Genomic DNA, 22,361 nt, shown 5'->3' on the forward strand with positions numbered 1-22,361 from the left:
TAATCCTCAACCCTACTAACATCTAACCCCATAACCCTTACTCCAATCATAATCCGAGCCCCTAAACTTAATCCGCTAACCCTAACGCTCTAACCCGCTAAACCCAAGCCTTAAACGTAATCATAACCCTAACGCCCTATGTCAAATAAAATCCCCTAACCCCTACCCCTGACTACTTAACCCTAACACCGTAACCCTAGCATCACAAACACTCAGGCTTCAGCAAACAGCCAATTGCGATTTACCTGCTTTCTGGAGCAGAGCCACGATTGTTCATAAGATGAAGTTTGAGCGTTTGTAACCTCCTCTTTACTCGACAGACACGCCTTATAGAAAATATAATAGACGAGTAAATGGCCATGCAGCATAACATTGTTGGGAAATCCTTTGAGTTGACTGTCACTCTAATTCTCATGATAGCTATTAATAAGCACAAGACCATTGAAGGTTCTCAAATGAACAATTTAAAGAATGATATCAAGTACACTGCTGTGGAGTTGTTTTTGGGAATAATGTAAAAAAGGGTTTAATGTGTGTAAAGTTGTCTCTGCTCTGACACTGTCCTTCCCACACTCACACTGGAGACATGATCAAGGCAGCTTGACCTTGCCCGTGCACAGATTTGTGATTTGATGGTCTTAACTGTTTTTGACTAAATGTTTGTGCCAAGGTGCATGTATTGTAGATAGAAAGGCGCCAAGCCATGCCAGGTCACAGTGACACAACTTGCTCACTGTATTATTCTATCTAATTATGAAAATCCCAAATCAGACATAAGCATTATTTCTCAATGTGGTGATTGTTTGGAGGTATTTGGGTGTATTGCTTTTTAAAAAAAAAAAAAAAAAAAAAGATTAAGAGGGTAAGCATTTTCCCAGATACACCTCAATTTGAGCTTTACCATGGTTACTATCTCAAGTCTCCATGAGTACTGCTAGTAAAAGTAAAAGTAAAAGAAGCCTTGTAATTCATAAGCTTGCAATTAACTTTTCAACCAAAAAGAGTTACTTTTGAAAGCATTGATTGTGTTAAAACATGTAAAAAGCTTTTTTCCTTCTTCTTTTTTTAAATGAAAATCATAGGTCACGTCATACTGAGTGGTAATTGAAAAGACAATAAGCTACAATATATTTTTTTCGACCGTCCCGATCCTAGCTCACATGCATGCATGTGATTGGAAAAATAATTGTTCCGGTCATGTTTTCCACCTCACATAACCTGGTTTAAAAGAATAAATGTAACATCCATTGCTTAAGTGAACAAAAACGTATTGTGTGTGCCTAATGGTGCATGAAATGTGCTCATGACGCACACAAACACACACAGTATGCCATGGTTATTATATAACAGTTGAACCCCCACAGAAATGATAGTACACCAAGAGAACTGAAACCTTGAACTAAAAGTGCTTAGAATCTTATAGGACACTCACATCCTCAAAGAAAATTTAAGATATCTGATTAAAATGTGAAATATATAACAGTTGTTTAGTGTTGGACTTGTACTAGTTCAGAAGCATTGTTCAGGAGTTTCTCTGCCAATTCCGATCAGAAGTGCCCAATACAGTATTGGAAAAGAAAAGGCTGTTCTACTATTCTAAGCCTACATAACGCCATTTGTATTAAGTGTGCCATTGTAGTTGTTTTGGTCATCTATCAACAGAATTGGGTAGTACATTTACTTCGTTACATTTACTTAAGTAAGTTTTGGGAAATTTTGTACTTTTAGGAGTATTTTTAGGAGCACTTTTACTTGAGTTAATTGGTGAAGAAAAAAACGTTACCTTTACTCCACAATATTGAAGTCGTTACTTCGTTACTTAATAAATCCCCTCCACGTAAGTAGGCGTCTGTCTGTCTCCGCTAAGGCGCATTTATTTTGATGCAGAACTCCGCCTGGCTCTACCGTGTTTAACCAAACAAACATAGCAGCCTCGCCATGTGACCGTATTCAACTTCAGCGGGGATAAAGTTGTTTACGGATGAAACGGATCGAAAATGTTGCTTGGCAATATCGAAAATGAAAACACAGAAGAGGAGGAGCACCCCTGGCCTCACGTCGAAAGCATGTTCCCCATAAAAAGGGTGCGGAACACCAAATACAATATGCAATATCTCCATTGTTCAAATTCATGGGCTAGCTTGTTGTTCTCCTTGCAGAGCCTATTAAGTGTCAGGGCTTTAAATGTGCTACTTTGTGCAACATGCGCTTAATTTATTTATTTGAATTATACCATTTTTATTTTATTGCTTGTTAGATCACTTGAATTTACTTTGATTATTTTAATGTACTTTTAAATTAAATACATTTTTTGGTTGATTGGATGGACTTTGATAATTTGATGATTGTTTTAAAAAAAAAAATCAATAAATATGATGTTGCTACAGTTACTCAGCTCTTGAGTAATTTTTTGACCGAGTGCCTTTTTACTTTTACTCAAGTAAGTAATTGGATGACTACTTTTACTTCTACTTGAGTAATATTATTCTGAAGTAACTGTACTTTTACTTGAGTACGTTTTTTTGGCTACTCTACCCACCTTTGTCGATCAAAATGTGTTTTCAACATAAGAAATGAAGCGATGTAAGCTAACTATGACCATCAGTCACCTCACTTGACTTTTGTTTGAGCTATTTTTCTTAGTGTTATGTACACTAGGTGACTCACAACATGCATCTTATGAATTTGTTAATCAGACGTGGGCAAATAATTGAGAAATAACATGCTAACTACAACTTTGTATTTATAAAAAGCAGATGATCTTGTTTCAACAAACCAATATGTATGTGGAGGATGGTGTTAAATATTACAATTGTTGACATAAGACATTTTTTTAATAACACCTCTAGGCAGAGGTGTCTGTTTTTTCCTGTTCTTCATACAGAACACTGTAAGATACAGGGGGCATGTAGCAGTTTATCAAGCCCACCCAATTTCATGTTATGTTTTGCTGGGATTTGCCTTTTTTTATTATTTTTTTGAAGTTTAGAATCCTATAAACATGAAACATTTGTCATTGGATACTTTTCATTAATGGGGATTTTTTAAGTTATATGTTAAACAAAAAAAATCAAATATGGTGTAAAAAGATACAAATATATGAAATACGTATCCTCTTGTTTTCATAGTCAAGGGATAAAAATAATGATAATACTGGGATGGCTTTTAGGATAAGGATGGATGGCAGCATGGTAGCACCTGGAAGAAAACATTCTAAAAGCAACTCGATAGAACCAAAGTCTTATTGAATACGAGAGAAATTGGAACTGTTACCTATTTTGTGGCATATGTTCCTTATCAGTTAGCATGGATGCAAGTAAAGCAATCATGTATTCTTGGAACATAATAATAATACCAGTGTTGATTTTCAACATTGCCAAGTATTTATAAAAGTATAAAAATCATATTATAACTGGCGTAAAATTAAACTATTTGTAAACATTTTATTAATCAACATTTTCTTCGATATATGATTTAATATCTGTAAAAGGGTTTCAACATTAATGGCGTTTGATATTTAAAATAAAACATACAGTATACTCTTTTGTTTTTAATGCTTCTGAAATTAACCATATCATCATTCTAACATTACCCTAATTGTTATGATCAAAATAGCATAAATATGTTAGCTTAGCATGTTCTTTGGCAGTTGATTTAAAATACATCACGTTGGAAATACATTATCTTTTTCAAAACTTGAGGCTGGGGTGCTCAAAATAAGGACGATATTTGATAACGGAACCAGGAACAAAGTAACAAACAAACAAACAAGGGGGCACAAAACAACTGACAAAATAAAACCCCAATATGCATAGGTTTTAATATTTTTGTAACTTTGGAAAAATCTCAGCAATTATAATGGCTGTTACGTCATATTTGTCCTACATTTTTATATCTAAAAACTACAAGAAACAGAAATTCGAACAAACTGACCAAATTTTCATCCAGGCTCTTTTCCTAACAACATCTTTAGGAGCATTTAGCCGCAAGCTAATGATAGCTTCAGCTGCTTCATATTGTTGATCACCAATCTTTCTTTGCTTCAATACAGCACAAGCACAGTAGGTGTGTTTCTAAATGCTATTTTAGAAGTAGCAAAAAAAAACAGGCATGAATCCTGGAAGAATAAGCAATCTCTTTGTAACACGTGTAGACAATGGACTTTGTTATCGGACAGTTGACAAACGGGCTTCTCCTGTCTTACTAGTCACCACTAGAAGCACATGGACCAATAAACAAAGAAAGAGCGGTTGTTGCCATCATTTTCTCTGGGCCTGTGAATGAGTGCTCACTCATCCTAAGGTCTTGTACTGCTTGCATTACAATGTCATAAAACCAGTGGTGGGCCGTCAGGAACCGCAAGGCCTTCACGTGATATAATTATATTTGGTACATGAATACGTATTATAAAATAATTCCAAATCGTCAACTTCCTTTCACTGCTTTCTCTCTGGTTGCACTGCTTCCAGAAGCGTGCTTTCCTATTTAAGCATTCAAACGATCAGAAATCTGGGTCAGAAATCTGCTCTGCAGCCTTCACAAGCAAGCCTGCAGGCTCTTCTGAGACATAACGAGTGGCAATGAAACTGTTGGTTTAGCCAATCACATTTCAAGTTTGTGACATGAAAACCTCCTTGCAGTTGTAAGGCAACGTAAGTCTAAAATTTATTATTGTACTAAATTATAATAGCGTTTACATTTTCACTCTACAGTGAACCTTTAACAATTTAAAACTTTTTATACTAAGCAAATCTAATCAAGCAACTCTCTCAAATCTCTCAAAAACACAATAAAATGTTGGCTTTTCAGCACACTAAACTATTAAATAAAATAATCAACTTTCTATTTGTTATCTAAAACACCTTATCCCTAAAAAACACGGATAACATAAATGAAAATGTTTACATATTTGCAAAAAAGATAAAATAAAAAACAAGTGTAACCTTTTCTATATGAAAAATTGTTTAGTCAGCAACAAAGGATTAATGGGGAAAAAACACACATATTGACAAATCACAAGAGAAAATGGTGTCTCAAAGTAAACCGGGTCTCAATTGGTGGGGAGCCAGCTCCTGTCGTTCTCTTCTAAGAGCCAGCTCATAGAGGTGGTTTGTTCGTGAGTGACACATCATTAGAGGCCAACACTAAAGGCCTAGGTGTGAAATGCATGGCCCACTTCTGCATGAAACTATGAAACTTGTTTCAAGATTATTTTTATATAAGTGACGTGGAGTCAGAGGGGCAGGTGAGCCTGTGCCTCACCTGTCATCATTGATATTTAAAATAAATATATTCAATTGTTATATTTTTTCATTCTTCAACTTCTTTTTCATTAAACTTCAACATTTTTTGATTTTCTTTTTCAAAATCGCTGAATTTTTACATTCGATTATAGACATTATTAATGTAATGGTGTTTAATGCGTGCGGCACGACGTCTGAGTAGTTAGCACGTCCGTGGCACAGTTCTGTCATTATTACTGATTAGCATCACCTGTGCCCGCTCATTTGGCGCCAGCCGCTGCAGGCTACCTGATTGGTTTCCTGTCCCTTTTTAAGCCAAGCCCTTTCTCTCTCCGGTTGTCAGTCCGTCAGCAAACCTCTGTTGTTGCAAGGCAAGCATTTTGACCCTGATTTTGCTTTTCCCGTTTTTTCACCCGTTTTTCCACCCGTCCGTTCCTGATCTCCCAGTTTGTCCCTGGCTCCGATCTGTTTTTGATTCCGACCACGTTTGCTCTCCCGTCCCGGCTTACGACCCGTTTTTTTATCCTGACCACGTTTTTGCTCTCCTGTCCCGCTATCGACCTGTTTTATCCTTCCTTGACACGCCATCTCTCACTACGTAAGATCCACTTCCGTATTCGGATCACAATTCGATTGCATGAGCAGTTTGCTTCCTAAGTCCAGCGGGTCGCGATCGCTGCCCTTCCTCTCTCTATCAATAAACTTGTGGTTAACACTATGTATTTGGGTCCTGATTCCGTTCTGGTCGTGACAAGTTCTGAGGTCACGGAATTACATCCAGCTACCAGTCTTCCTGTGCGAGGTTCGCATGTTCTCCCCGTGCCTGTGTGGGTTTCCTCCGGGAACTCCGGTTTCCTCCCATATTCCAAAAACGTGTGCGTTAGGTTAATTAGCCGGTGAATGAGTGAGTTGAGTTGTCTGTCTCTTTGTGCCCTGCGACAGGTTGGCAACCAGTTCAGGTAGTCCCCTGCCCACCGCCCGAAGATGGCTGGGATGGTGTCCAGCCCCCCCTTGACAAAACTGAAGATAAGCGGTGCAGAAAATGGATGGTATTGTGTTGCAGATGCAAAGTGAGGCACTCCATTCTCTTGTCTTTCGGCAGAGAGCAATAGTAAAACCAAGTTATTCTGTTTTGCTGCACACCTTACCCCAAACAATAGAATTAGTAGTATTAGCAAGCTAACAGCAAGTATTTTTTTTGTTGCACACTTTTTTTTCATATTGAAGGATTACCAATCTATTGATGCTTTTATTCAAAAGAAACATCTCATAGACTGTATTTATGATTTAAAGTAAGAAAAAAAAACATTTACTTCTATGCTACAGTTTTTATATGACCTTTTTGCTCTGCTAATCAAACGACGAATAAGATGAAAGTAAATGTATTCGGAAATCTGACTGTGACTGGCCAGCCACGAACCTCACTACATGTCACTGATCTAGACTAGGTCCTTCATTTTCTCCGTGTGCAAAAACTGTATAGTCTTTTACACTGTAAAATGTTGCCATGTTTTCTTACTGGTCGACTAGTTGCTAGGTAACTTGACCTCTCTGTGTGTAATAGCAAACAACCATAAAAGCAATTTCCTTGATTATCAAAGGTGGAAAGCAGATTTTATTAGACAATCTGAATCAGTCTGCATACACAATATTCGTCATTTACAACGTAAAATATGACATAGTTTGCTTTATTTGGAGGCAATAAGGAAGCAGAACGAAGCAATTGCAAAAAAAAAAGAAGAAAAAGCAAAGGCAGAAACTACTCCAAAACTAGTTAGGGTAAAATGTACATTTAAAATTCCTTGGACTATTTTGGATTTCACTTTTTAACTAAAAATCAATTCAAGAAAAATAATATAAAACAGGGCAGCACGGCGACTGAGTGGTTCGCGCGTGTGCAGCACAGTTCTGAGGTCATGAGATTGAACCTTCCTGTGTAGAGTTTGCATGTTAGAATAGAAGAATAGAATAGAATATACCTTTATTGTCATGGGTGAAATTGGGCGTGGCACTCCAGTCTCACATTTAACAGTGAGGTTAAAAGAAAACAAAGAAGATAAAGGAACAAAGAAGATAAGGTTATAATTTACACAATATTTACACAAGAAATGTGGGCATGTAGGATGTTACATACAGTTTTGGGATCGTATTAGTGCAATATGCGTTAGGTGCAAAAATAGTCAACATTGTGCAAAGTGAGCATAGGCATGAATACAATTGTACATCTGTATGAGGTTGTGTGTTTGCAAGAGTTTCAGTTTTTTATGTGGTGTGTGTTAAGGGTGTTAATGGCTCTGGGAAAGAAACTGTCTCTGAGTCTGTTTGTTTTTGTTTTGTGTGACCTGTAGCGTCTGACGGAAGGCAGCAGGTCAAAGATGTGGTGGCCAGGGTGAGAAAAGTCTTTGATGATGTTTTCTGCTCTGCTGAGGTAGCGAGAGCAGGCAATGTTCTCCAGACTGGGTATAAAGCAACCAACCATTCTCTGGGCTGTGTTGATGACCCTCTGAAGCGTTTTCCTGTCTGCTGCCGTGCACCCAGCATGCTACACTGTAATGCAGTATGTTAGAATGCTCTCCACTGTGGCTTTGTAAAAGGACACCAGCAGCTGCTGTTTCAGATGATTTTTCTCTGAGCACTCTCAAGAAATGGAGTCGCTGCTGGGACTTCCCTACCACCGCTCTGGTGTTTGCAGACCAGGAGAGGTCATCAGAGATGTGCACACCCAGGAATTTGAAAGAGTGGACTCTCTCTACGCAGTCTCCTTTTAAAATGAATGGTGCTGGGTTCCTGTCTTTCCTCCTGAAGTCCAGTATGAGTTCTTTTGTTTTTGTGGTGTTCAGTATGAGGTGGTTTTTCGAACACCACCTTGTCAGTGACTCCACCTCGTCCCTGTACGCCGCCTCGTCCCCTTCAGAGATGCGGCCGATCAAGGTGGTATCGTCGGCGTACTTAACAAATGTGTTTGTGAGGTGGGTCGGTGAGCAGTCGGAGGTGTAGAGGGTGAAAAGCACCGTGCTGAGTATACAACCTTGGGGGGAGCCACTGCTCAGTGTTAGGGTGGGAGAGACATGGTTGCAAAGTTTCCCCGTGTTCTGCCCGTGCCTGTGTGGGTTTCCTCCGGGCACTCTGGTTTTCTCCCATATTCCAAAAACATGCATGTCAGGTTAATTGGCAGGTCCAAATTGTCCCTCAGTGTGAGTGAGCGAGTGGGTTGTGTGTCCCTGCGTGCCCTACGACTTCTGGCAACGGATTCAGGGTGTACCCGGCCCACTGCCCGAAAACAGCTGGGATGGGCTCCAGCACCGCCGCGACCCTACTGAGGATAATGGATGAATAATATGAGAAAATCACTGGTGAAGCTCTAATACTGAACGTCACTTAGGAATCCCATCCAAACTGTGGGAGTCTAAGTCCTTCAAATAACTAATATTTATAGAAAGATTCTGTGCAAAGGAAAGTCTAGAATTAATATGTCATATTTCAAAATAACACATTTTACCATCATACTTTTTGTCAGTATACAGCAATGGTCTCAAACCTTTTCAAGCGTTTTGTCACTTATTAGCGCAAAGAGCACTCAGTTTGATATGAGTTTCTAAAATATATAGTAGTGTGTTAATAATTTCACATGAAAGTCTCACCGGAGTATAAGTCGCGCCGTCGGCAAAACTATGAAAAAAACCTGTAAGTTGTAGTTCGGAAAATAAGGTAAATTCAATAAAATAAATCCCATGATTTGACAAAAAGTGAACTGATCCTTCTCGGCACGTAACTAAATGATTTACTGCAGAAGGGTTATCACTATCAAGCGAGCGGCTTAATAACAAGAGTCCTGTTCTCTTCCCCTGCCTCTTCAAAGTGTTAAATCGAAACCTGTATGTGATGTTCAAACATTAAATGTGTTCCCAGCGAGCCCTTGCCGGCTTGACGTCATTCAAACTTTACTTTCCAGGAAGGTGTTTGCAGCACTCACTTACGTAACTTGGGTGGTACCGGATGCTGAGTCATTTAGTTATTTTTGCCGTTGTCTGATAGGAATCGAATACATTCTTGCTAATGTTGTGGTTTTGTACCATTGGTCGCACTTGAAATGCTTATGTTTCTCAACATTTTTTAAGCTAGGCACATGTTTTATTTGAAAGCTTGGCACGCCCTCAGTCAAAAATATTTGAAAAAAAAATCGCTTTTTTTAATGTTAAATTATTGTGGAGTCATAAGTGGTAAGTTGTTTTTATCATTTGTTGTCATCTTGGTTAATCATTTTGCTGAAATGTATGACTTTAACATGTGTTTTAATGTTTCCTTTTCCCAAAACTTTATTAAAAAAAAAAAAAACAATAACAAACTAATACTCAAAATATGCAAATCTTATCTGCCACTGGAACAATAAAATATATTCTGTAGTTTCTAAAAAATTCAAATATTAAACAATTAATTCCTGGGTTGCCTGAATTGACTGAAGTTTTTTTTTATCATTTGTGGTTTAGGGGTTTTAAGGGTTATTTAGCTTGTTCATAAATCATTATCCATTATCCGTTATCGGTCAGTTCATAATACGCTACAAAGCCTAGGAGCCGGGACACTTACTCTCAGCCAAAAGGCCAAGCTAAGGTCCTAGCCCTAAAGCCTTGCCGCGATCATTGCGAATGCACCGTTCCCGGAGGTACTGCAATACCGGGCCGTTGCGTGGAGTGGACAGAGCAAGCTCCTATGCCATCTCCGAGTTGCAAAAATCAAAGATCATAGCTTTGTGACATCATAAGGTACAATGCGAATGATATTTTGATCTGCGGCTCAGCAGGTTATTGATTTCAGTGAATAATTATGCAATCATTTTAGATTTTACTTCAGTATATTTACAACCTTTTTTGTTCAGGGTGTCCCCTGCCCACTGCCCGGAGATGGCTGGGATGGGCTCCAGAGCAGAAGAGTGATTAGTGCGTCAGCGACACAGTTCTGAAGTCATGGGATCTAACCTTCCTGTGTGGAGTTTGCATGTTCTCCCCATGCTTGCGTGGGTTTCCTCCAGGCACTCCGATTTCCTCCCACATGCTAAAAACATGCATGTCAGGTTAATTGGCCGGTCCAAATTGTCCCTAGGTGTGAATGAGCGAGTTTGTCTGTTTCTGTGTGCACTGTGAATGGCTGGCAACTGCCCACTGCCCGAAGATAGCTTCGGCAGTCCAAGGATGGATGGATGGATGGATGGATGGATGGATGGATGGATGGATGGATGGATGGATGGATGGATGGATGGATGGATGGATGGATGGATGGATGGATGGATGGATGGATGGATGGATGGATGGATGGATGGATGGATGGATGGTAGTTACTTGACTGAGCACTGGAAGAAATCAAAGATACTGACCAATGGCATGTTTTTTGACAAAAATAAAATAAGGCAATTTCCTGCGGCACACTAGTCAAAATCTCGGAGCACATGAGTGCGCTGGTAGAAAACCACTGCTTCCTTATACACTTTGAGTCACACTTATTATGCACTGCTGACATGCTTCCAAATTTATTTTTTGGTCCAAGACAAACAAACAACACAAAATCCTTCTGAGAAGAGGGCTCAACCTTTAAAAATGTAATCGTAATACCACTGAAACGAAGGGAATAAAATCATACAAAACCAACCATTCTTGAATCATTTCGTGCTATGCATGTCAAAAGCAGAACCAAATTGCATATTTTTGGGAGATTTTCACACATGTTAAAAATTGTCGTGTTCTCAACTGAATCAAGGCTGTCAAATTGAAATATACAGAGGGATGAATCCAAAATCTGGCTACATGCCGAAAGCTTAACTGATGGAATGTTGAAAATTTTTTATAGTCTGGTGAAGCTTATTGAAGCAATTGAAAACCAAAGAAATCCATTCCAATAGGACAAAACAATAAAGCAATGTAATCACTAAAAAGTCTTTATTTGAAAACATTTTTTTTTACTTTTTTTTCCAACTAAATAGTCAAGTCATGTTTATTTGCCCTTAATCACAAGGAGTCTCAAAGGGCTGCACAGATCACAGATTATTGCAAACCACAGACTATTATGACACCATCCCCTGATCTAAAACCTACATGAGGGCAAATAATACTCAGATACACAGATATTGTCAACATAAAATATAGGTTATTCATATGCTACAGAAGTGTGTTTTAAGCTTAGACTTAAACATTTCCACTGAGGTTGCAGATCGTATCTCAGGGGGAAGAACATTCCAAAGCACAAGGGCCCGAATGGAGAACGCTCTCGAACCTACGGATCCCTTTTTGGCTCTTGGGATCACTAGTAGACCAGCGTTTTCCGAGCCAAGGCTCCGGACCAGAACATAAGGGAAAATTGAAACATATGAGGGAGCAAGTCAATGCATAATTTTGTATACTACCAACAGAACCTTAAAATCCCATCTTAAGTTAAGAGGGAGCCAATGCAAGTTAGCTAAAATTGGGGTAATGTGATCAAACTTTCTTGTCTTAGTTAAAAGCCTCGCTGCAGCATTTTGTACCAGCTGAAGGCTCTTGATTTTGGACTTTGGGAGACCAGAGAGTAGTGCATTCCAGTAATCGAGACGGGAGGTAACAAACGCATGAATTATAATCCCTGCATCCAACTGAGACAGCATAGGGCGAATTTTAGCAATGTTGCTAAGATGGGAAAAAAAAGCTGTTCTAGTAATATTCTTAACGTGTGTTTGAAAGGACAGATCAGGGTAAAACATCTTTCGACATAAGCTTGTTGTCTTCACCATCTTTTCAACCTGTGTTCATTGGGTGGGTTAGTTATTTGATGCTTTAAAACTTGTCAAGATGTTAGACATCGTTGGGTATTTTACCAAATACTTCGGTAAACAAGGGGACAAATTCACTACCAGCAAGATATTCACAAGAAGATTAAAGTGCAGTACCTCTAGAACAGGGGTGTCAAAGTCAAATGGAAGGAAATTAAGCTTCAGGCGAGGGGGCGGACAAATATATTCCAATTTGATCCGATAAAAAAATCAAAGTGTTCCTATGGTTCTTTCAGCAATTTTGAATTTTCAACAGTCACAAAAGACAAACTTCCTTGATATAAAAAAATCCCATAACATCAACATGAAATAAGATAAATCAATATTATCCAGTAACTCAGAGTTTGTATTTGAGCAAAAGTGAACTAAAATGACTTAAAAGTCAAAGCAATTGTAACATTTTTTAATCAATCATTTAACTGAAATATTTTTTGAAATGTAATTGGAATGAATGGCAATGAAGTGCAAAAATCTGTACCAAAAAATAAACAACACTTTCTTCAAATAGAAATGACATAGAGTGAAAAAGTTCCCAAGGATTCCTGGTGTGTGAGACAATAATGAATCTAGGCCTGAGAAAACCTCCTCGCAGTACAATAACCAAAAAGTTGGCAAAAAGCTGGGCAAAAAAATAGATTATGCCTTATGGTCACTTTGAGTCACTTTAATCTTACTTGTGAATTTCAACACTCATTTTGGTTGCTCTACACAATACAGAGACATTTAATGATCAAATTATACAGACTGTCCCTTTAACTTTCATATTTAGCTGGGGGCCTCAAACTATCCTGAGGGCAGCAATTTGCCCCCTGTTTTAATGAATATGGTGGAAACAAGAGAATGATTTCTCAATTTTATCTTAGGTATAACAAAAGGATAAAAAAATGTAAAGAGTTTAAAGGGACGGTTTATGTATTTAATTGCTCATAGTGGTTAAAAAATGTAATTCATTAAAAAAAAAAAAAAAAAAAAAAAGAATATTGATTGGTCAGCGCGCAGCCCTAAGGGGGGGAGTTTCCAGGATTCCAATTCAACTACTGCACACTTCCTGTGCGGAGTTTGCATGTTCTCCCCGTGCTTGCGTGAGTTTCCCCTGGGCACTCCGGTTTCTAAAAACATTCTTAAAACATGCATTTTAATTGGCCAATTCAAATTGTCTTTGTGTGCCCTGCGACTGGCTGGCAACCAGTTCAGGGTGTCCCCTGCCCACTGCCTGAAGATAGCTGGCATGAGCTCCAGCACCCCCTGTGACCGTAGGAAATGGATGGATAGATATTTAAAAATATTGGTGGGGACACATCCCCTCTGTCCATGTCAAAACTACGCCCTTGGTTCAAATTTGTAAGGAACTAAAATGACTGTGCGCCTTTAAAGCATCACCCTTGTTGAGACACGAAAGCATTTTTCTAGAGTGACATACCTGACTGCCTGTAAAAGATGCTGTTGGTATTCAATGTTGTTCTGGTCTGGGAGAATAAAATGTTTTTTGGGGGAATAAATACTAAGTGAGCAAGACCACAAGTGTTCAGTTGACTTTTTGGGGGATTTTTTTTCACTTATGGGTCAACCCTTCTTACTGTCTACAAGACATTGTGTTGAAATTGAATGTTGTTCTGGTCTGAAAGAGGACAATTTATTTGCGGGAAAATGCTGAGTGAGTAAAGCCAAAAGTTTTGTTGTTGTTTACATTTTTTCACATCTATGGTAACCAGGGTTGGGTAGAGTTACTTTAACTGGATTACTTTCAATTACAATTGGATTACTCCAATACCAAATATGCTAATAAAAGACAAAATAAACTAAATATGAATAAAATTACTAAATTTTGTGCAGGCTTGGGGAGTAACGGAATACATGGAATGGCAAAAATGATGTTGGCAAGCTATTTGGATTTATTTTCATTTTTTTCCGTCGCATTTTATGTTAGTTTTGTCAGGGATCAAAGAGATCAAAGCCAGGAGAGAAAGCTTACCACGTGTTGTGAGTCATAATTTTATTCAGATTTAGTTCCTTTTGTCTTTAATTAGCATATTTGGTATTGGAGTAATCCAAAAGTAATTGAAAGTAATCCAGTTAAAGTAACCCTACCCAACCCTGATGGTAACCTACCTGACTACCTGTAAAATATGGTGTTAATATTTAATGTTGTTCTGTCCTGGGAGGGTGGGATGTCTTTCTGCGAGAAAATAAAAGCTGAGTCAACAGAACCAAGAGGGCTGAATCACATTTTTTACATCTAGTTAAACTAACTGTTGTGAAAGTGTGTGGTCTAAACCCCTCTATCTTTTCTTGTAAAAATAGACAAAAAAACAGATCTACGTGTACATACTTAGATCTCAAATGAAAGCATTGACACCCCCCTCGCATAGCTCGCGGATTATAATAACCAAAGGACATTTACATGTAAAAACGTGATGTATTTCATAATAGGAAAATTGCATTAAAGTGCAATACAAGTTGCCATGTTGAAATGTTTTGTTTTGTAATGTCAGTCATTAATGTTGCTGAACCCACAAAGTTATTTCAGCTGACCGTCTTCCTTGGAAACGCGAGCCCTTCACTCAGCAAAAGTGTGCTGACTCTCAGCTGCAGGAAACAAAACTAGACTTTGTATGTGCGAGCGTGTGCATGCATTTGTGTGTCTGCTGCAACTCAGCACTGGAAAAGTGTGTCACTGTGTCAGATTAGATGCTGCAACCAATAGTAGCACAGGTAAGAAACATCTGGCCAATGAGGATGCCTTTGTGGGTGTGTGTGTATGTGTGACATGGCGTGTCATTATACTCTGTGCTTCGTTAACAATTGATGAGTTCCTTGTGAGTATCTGAGCAGTAAGATAGTGTAAACCGTTTCATCATGGGTTATCACAGCTGCAAAGGTTTTAAGGCCACTGCTTCTTTTTGATGCTGTTGCAATGCTAGAATTTATTTGCAAAAGTGGACAGCTTCAGTCTTGGAATGTCATCATTATATAACTAAAGAATTGCTTAAAAATAAATGAAGACTTAAATGTACACAGACTAAATGAATAAATGCATATTTACAAGTATCTTCATTGGATTTTACTATCATGATTATCAAGATTACAATTATTTAGTGGTGAGCCCTCATGGCCTGAAAGGCCTTCTCTGCTGGCCTAAAAATATCGGAATCGTGTAATGTTATGTCCATAAATACTGATTTAATAATTCTTAATCGTCTGTTAGATTCCTTTCATTTCTCCCCCCCCAACCCCCCGGTTGTGCTTCTTCCAGATGTGTGCTTTCATATTCAAGCATTTAACCAATCAGATTTTACTTGACGCCATTACTTGTTGCCAGGGTGAACAATCTGCTGGAGGCCTATACAAAGAGTTCTGAAGGCCGTGAGACACAACATCAGTGTTTAATATTCAGAGGTAAAGTCTGGACGCCTGCTAGCGGGCCTGGGAAAACATCACCGGTTTCACCATGATTGACTCAGAGGCCGCAACGAAACTTTCCATCGAAAAAGGTGAAGAACACATTTCCATGCCCACTGCTTCGCACTAACGGATATTTTCAGCCCTAAATCGAATACGAATTTATGCCAGAAGTATGACAGGACCGCATCGACTTTCAGCATTAGCTTTGATGGCAACAAAAAAGAACTTCTTGATGGAATTGAAGCTAATTTATAATCCGTAAGACAGATTAATTGAAATCTTCCAGAGGAAATAAAAAAGGGTGGATTTTGTGCACAAATTAAACAGCTTTTAGGTGAGTAAAATGTAGCTATATTCCTAGATAATATTTTAATCTTATAAGGTAATCATTGATGTTTTCTTTATATGTTGAAGCTGGAGCTGCAGGAAATGTTTTATAGCCATAGAATAGTAATTGATAGTTGGATTGATTCAGCCTACTGAAGTCCTAGGTGTTAAACACACGGCCCCCCACTGCACTTACTACTATTATTACATTTTAATCGCTAGCTGCAAAAATCTCATTTTTTGTTTTATTTACAATATCATAAAAATAAATATTTTTGCACCCAAAATCACCTATGTGTGATTTTAACGTTTATTTTACATTATTTCCCATTTGAAAATGAAATTAGATACAACATTTTTGAAGAAAGGAAATCCTTAACAACCAAAAAACTCAATTCTACCCTCAAAAGATTTTCAATACTTAGAAACCAATACCAAACTCTTGAGTACTTATTTATGCCGATACCATTTAACAATACTTCATCTACGGAAAATTCCCTACTGCTAAAAGATATATTTATTTCAGAAATACTTAGCAATTAGAGATGTGAATTTCGTCACCTTTTTCTCTTTTTTTCTTTGGGGAAGTTTACCTGCCGCCCTTGCAGCATGCATTTCTTGTTTGCCTTGTGACTTTATGTGTGTGTTTCCTGCCGTGTGTCTAAAATCACCCCTCCTTCTCCAGAGTCCTCACAAATAAAATCTGAAAATTCGGGTCCCTCTGATTAAATTATTAGTTGGGCTCGGGCTAGGTCGAGCTTTGATACCCGGGTCGGGTCGGGCTGCATCTAGTCGTTTGGTTGGCCACCCTTGCATCAGTGCTAGTTTTGCCATGTCTCTTGGTTAATTGCTGGCGGGCTTTGCATTTATCACCGTAGCCGTTGTCATTTATTTGAAATATCCAGTTTTGTGGGACAAAGGTCTGCCACAAGTGCTTCCCTCCATCGCTGGCCTTTGAGCAAGCTTTTCTTGTCACATTGGTTCTGGAAATATCCTCTTGACGCCTTTGTGGCCGAGAGATCCTCGTTGCATCCATATCGCCGTACAGGACTAGTTGGAACTAGTAAGATGCCTTCAACACCAACAGACTCATTAATGCCCTTACTCTTAGTCCCCACATTTGCTTAATGCTAAACGGGTTTTACGGATTGTGTGGAGCTTTTCATCAACTACAGCATTCTGCGTCTTCATGTTAACTGACTTGAATCTTAAAGCCGCATATGACCAGAAGGGCTGTTGTGCAGTTCCGTTTGTGAGACCCCGTTTTTTTCTCTTACATAACACTGCCGCACCCCCTCCCCTCCCTCCTTCCCTCCATCGCACCACCAGGATCAAGCCTGTACGTTCTGGTGGTCGCCATAGTAACGGAGCAGCATCCCTCTCCATCCTTTATGCAGAGTCTCTCTGTGTTTGTGAGCTTTCCCAGGCAGATCGTGGCACAGATTTTGCATACAAATGGAAGGTCCTCATTTAGCTGGGAAGCGAAGTAAAAATTGGAATTGAGGTAGCACATATAGACTTGCAAGTAACATTCTTGTAAATTGGGCAGAAATGTAAAAACTAGGGGGGGAGGGGGTTGAGTGGGGAGGGGAGGGGCGGGGGTGAACGTACTCACATTTTCATCCATAAATACATACTTTTACATTTTAACCCAGCCAGGCATACACATATTCATTGCACATTTTGTGCATTTTGGCAGGGAGGGTTGTGATTCAGTGCGCCTTTCAGAATTTTGGAATACTTCCCTTTTTCTTATACAGACCCATCCTCTGAATTATTTTTCTGTTGTACTTAACTTGAAAAAACTCTGACCCAAAAGTTAGCATATTTTAGCCAAGCATCTTTTATCTCTAAAATGTGTGTGCCCTGCGATTGGCTGGCAACCAGTTCAGGGTGTCCCCTGCCCACTGCCTGGAGATGGCTGGGCTCCAGCCCCCCGCGACCCTACTGAGGATAAGCGGTACGGCTAATGAAATGAGATATATATATCTATATATCTATATATATATATAGATATATATACTGGGAACCTCCTCTGTGGGTTCAAATCCAGCTACCGGACTTCCTGTGTGAAGTTTGTATGTTCTCACCATGCTTGCGTGAATTTCCTCCGGGCACTCCGGTTTCCTCCCACATTCCAAAGACAGGCATTTCAGGTGGATTGGCCGGTTTGAATGGGCGAGCGAGTTGTCTGTCCCTGCTTGCCCTGCGATTGGCTGACAACCAGTTCAGGGTGTCCCCTGCCCGATGATTGCTGGGATGGGCTCCAGCACCCCCGCGATCCTACTGAGGATAAGTAGTGCAGCTAATGAGATGAGATGAGATATATATATGTGTGTGTCCACCAATAGCGAGTCGCAGGGCACACAGAAACGGACAACTCACTCGTTCATTCACACCTAGGGACAATTTGGAATGGCCAATCAACCTGACATGCATGTTTTTTGGAATGTGGGGGAAACACATATAAAAAAAAAATATATATATATATATATACCGTACTATAAGGCGCACCTAAAAGTCTTAATTTTTTTCAAAAGCTGACCATGCGCCTTATAATACAGTGCGCCTTATGTATGGCTCAATATTAAATCGCAAGGTCTCGCAACATACGCAACAGCCGCCGACTCGATTTTCCCCCGAACGTGGAGTAGTCCGCGGTGTATGCTGGGATTTATATACCGGCGTTTCATTGGCTAACCAATGTGTCAATCATTATTTGAATCAATCGCTATTGGCCAAAGTTATTCAGAGCTTCGGATTGGCTAGAGGGCCAAAACAAACCCTGCAATTGGCCGAAAAAGATGTGTCAATCATCCGTTAAATCGATCGCTATTGGCTGAAGTTATTCGGAGCCTCGGATTGTCTAGAGGGCCAAAACAAACCCTGCAATTGGCCAGAAAAGATGTGTCAATCATCCGTTAAATCGACCGCTATTGGCTGAAGTTATTCGGAGCCTCGGATTGGCTAGATGGCCAAAACAAACCCTGCAGTCGGCCGAGTTTAGCAATGGCGTAGCAAGCTTAGCAAGCTTGCTAAAGTACGCCATAAAGAAACATGTTTCATTAGTCTGTATTTGTAAATATTCTACTCTCCTGGATTTACTTCACTCACGGTTGTAAGAAGACCATGATTGCGTATCATTATTGAACGTGAGAACTTGGGTGAGCTATGCGGCTTTATATTTTCCCGGTATCTTGTTTTAGAACGATCTTGATGTTGCTGTGATGAGTTGAGTGAATTAAACTCAATTCCAAGTGTTTATTGTCATATGCACAGTAAAGTTGCGTGCAAAAAAGAAAATAGAAAGTAAGGAATGGTTGGCATTTCTTGAATCCCAAGACTTTGACCTTCCGAATGATATTTGAAATGACGCATTTAAGTGACATCGTACGAACACCGCATCCGCTTGTGTCTACGGCACGTATTTGCTTCTTTGCAAGCTTTGGGAATGTTAAGGGGGTAATTAGTTTGACTGAATCATCTGACTGTTTTGTCGACGTTCCCATTGTAGCGCCTTATAATCCGGTGCGCCTTATCTATGGAAGATATAGGACCAAAAACTATTTTGGGGGTGCGCCCTATAGTGCATAAAATACAGTATATATATATATATATATATATATATATATATATATATATATATATATATAATATAAATCTGGACAGCTTTCTCCACTGGCCTGTTCTTGGGTCGTGGCAAAGTTGGCACCAGTCAATTTTTTAATTTTGTCATGCCAGTTCTTTTTTGATCTTCCATTCCTCCTGCCCCCTTGGACTGCGCCCTGAAAATAACCTTGGCTGGTTCTGATGAGCTTTTGACGTGACCATACCACTGAAGTTTCCATCCACGCACAGTTGACAACAGTTCTTCGTTGGGTCCAATGTGCCCTCTGATTTTTTCACAAGTATGTGTAGTGTCAAATTCCATAACAATGACCAATATAAAGTTCTTCTGCATGACATGTATTTATTTTAGATGAAATCCTCACTAAAAAAAAACAAGACAATAATACACGAATTGAGTTTCCCCCTATGTTCCGGTCTGAGTTTCGCTCTTCTGCTGGTCTACAAGTGATCACAAGAGCCAAGAAGAGGTTCGAGAGCACTCTCCAGTCGGGCCCCGGTGCTTTGGAATGCTCTTCCTCATGAGATTCGATCTGCAACCTCAGTGGAACTGTTTAAATCTAGGCTTAAAACACATTTAGATTCTATAGTTTATGAATGACTTATATTTCATGTTGGCAATATTTGTATAGTATTTATTATTGCAACATACTTTGCAGCCTGGTCATCCTGGAAGGGGGATTTACCTCATGTGCGGTCCCTTCTTAAAGTTTCTTCATTTTATTCATGTTGAGGTTTTTGAGTTTTTCCTTGCCCTCATGTAGGTTTTAGATTAGGGGATGGTGTAATAATAGTCTGTAGTTTGCAATAATCTGTGATCTGTGCAGCCCTCTGAGACTCCTAGTGATTAAGGGCTATACAAATAAACAAACATGACATGATAACACTCTCTCTCTCCCTCTATATATATATATATATATATATATATATATATATATATATAAAAGGATAAGCGGTACAGCTAATGAGATGAGATATATGCTCACGATTATTTGCAGTGTCGAATATCATAACAATGAGAATTCTAAAATTATTTTTTCTTCATTACATGTGTTTTCTTTTATATGAAAGCCACAAAAAAATAGAAAAGAATTCACGACACGACAACGTTTTGATATGCCTCCATTGTAATAGCATGTTTTGCACTATAAAGATATCCATGAAAAACAACATTTCCAAATGTATTTGTTGGTACGGAGGCAATGCCAAGAGGATTTCCTGTGATTTAGAAAACACAACGTACAACGGATCGAAAGTATGACTAATTTGAGCCATCACCACAACTTGTTTACTTCCTTCCCCTAAAACATTTGGCTCGGTCGCCGACAGCTTTTCAATGAGGAGAATTTTTCCAGTATGCCTGTAAAACTATCCAACTCAGCATAAGACCTAAACTATGAGCATCAGTTCTCGCGCCTTTAAATCAAGCCGTATAACGCGCTTTGTTATGAGCCCAAGAGAGGTATTTGGGTTTACGTTCATACCTTATTTAACGGCGCTACACTTTCTGTGCTACTGTTTGAATTGATTTTGCAGGAATCTTCCTGAGACAAGTCAACTCACATTTATTTGTATAGCCCTTCAGCACACAATGTCTCAAAGAATTACACAGGTTACAATTACACCATTCCCCGATCTTAAACAGACTCTCGTGCAACTGTAAACGAGAGCGTGCGACAGTTATGTGAGCAGGACACAAGTAGGGAACACGTCCTGGATTCTGTTGGCAATTTGCTAAGAAAGTAGAACGAAAATAAAACATGACATGCGACACGTGAGCTCAAATCAGTTTTATTTGCATGTTTATTACGGATATGATATCAGGGCATGTAATCCTTTGAGAAGTTCAAAAACAAGGGTAGACCTTTGACATCTTCTCAATTTTTTTTTTTTAAACATTGTTCCCCTACTTCCAGAATGTGCAGTGGTTAAATGCGACCAGGTGAAAGTACTTTGTTCCGATAATACGGGGATACCATTTGTTCTGAATTATTTTAACAGCAACTCTCTTTACTTTTTACTGTATTCATATTTTAATGGTTTGACATCACAATCCATTTTCTCGACCCTTTTTATTTGTAATGAACAGAAATATTTCTAATGTAAAGGGGTAGATTAACAACTACCCAGCAACACGTCCCAATTTGCCCTATGCTAACCACTGTGCAATTAAATCATTAGGATTCTTTATGACTTCCCTTTATTTTAGTAGTATGTTTCAGCTTTTGAATATGTAGAGTACTTTCCGTTTTTACTTTTAAGTCCATTTAGAATAGAGTATTTTATACTTAACTTTATATATATATATATATATATATATATATATATATATATATATACATGTGTGTATATATACGTATACATATATATACATACATATATACACATATGGTAGGGCGCCCGCTTTGAGACTGGGAGGTCGCTGGTTCGCGCCTCGGCCGAGTCATACCTAAGACTTATAACATTGGTAAAATGGCGGCGCCCTCTGTCGGCTGCGGCTGCATCGGCTCGCTACAACGGGTCAGGTGTATCGACATTTCGTTCTGTGTACATTGTTACAAAGAATGACAATACAAAGGAAATTATTATTATTATTATTATATATACACATGTATATATACATGTATATATATACATATATACACACACACATATATATATATATATATATATATACATATATATATATATATACATATATACATATATATATATATACATATATACATATATATATACTGGACTGTCTCAGAAAATTAGAATATTGTGATAAACTTCTTTATTTTCTGTAATGCAATTAAAAAAAACAAAAATGTCATACATTCTGGATTCATTACACATCAACTGAACTATTTCAAGCCTTTTATTATTTGAATATTGCTGATTTTGGCTTACAGCTGAAAAAAAATCAAAAATCCTATCTCAAAATATTAGAATACTTCCTCAGACCAAGTAAAAAAAATAAT

The 22,361-nt window shown here is 38.6% G+C and overlaps 1 protein-coding gene, 1 long non-coding RNA gene and 1 pseudogene across 2 annotated transcripts in view; all 3 read right to left on the reverse strand.

Annotated features, from left to right (window-relative positions):
* Positions 1–22,361, reverse strand: part of dpp6b (dipeptidyl-peptidase 6b) — a 697,001-nt gene that overhangs the window by 222,143 nt on the left and 452,497 nt on the right. The window lies entirely within an intron of this gene.
* On the reverse strand, positions 6,827–9,243 carry LOC148374554 (uncharacterized). Its single transcript, XR_015850692.1, has 2 exons — positions 8,885–9,243; positions 6,827–8,559 (listed from the first exon to the last, which is right to left on the reverse strand). It is a non-coding gene; the product is annotated as an uncharacterized LOC148374554 (long non-coding RNA).
* On the reverse strand, positions 9,885–10,024 carry LOC148374555 (U2 spliceosomal RNA; annotated as a pseudogene).

The sequence above is a fragment of the Urocampus carinirostris genome, chromosome 1 (assembly GCF_059441175.1).
Source record: "Urocampus carinirostris isolate Australia breed hairy pipefish chromosome 1, RoL_Ucar_1.0, whole genome shotgun sequence".
Taxonomy (NCBI): domain Eukaryota; kingdom Metazoa; phylum Chordata; class Actinopteri; order Syngnathiformes; family Syngnathidae; genus Urocampus; species Urocampus carinirostris.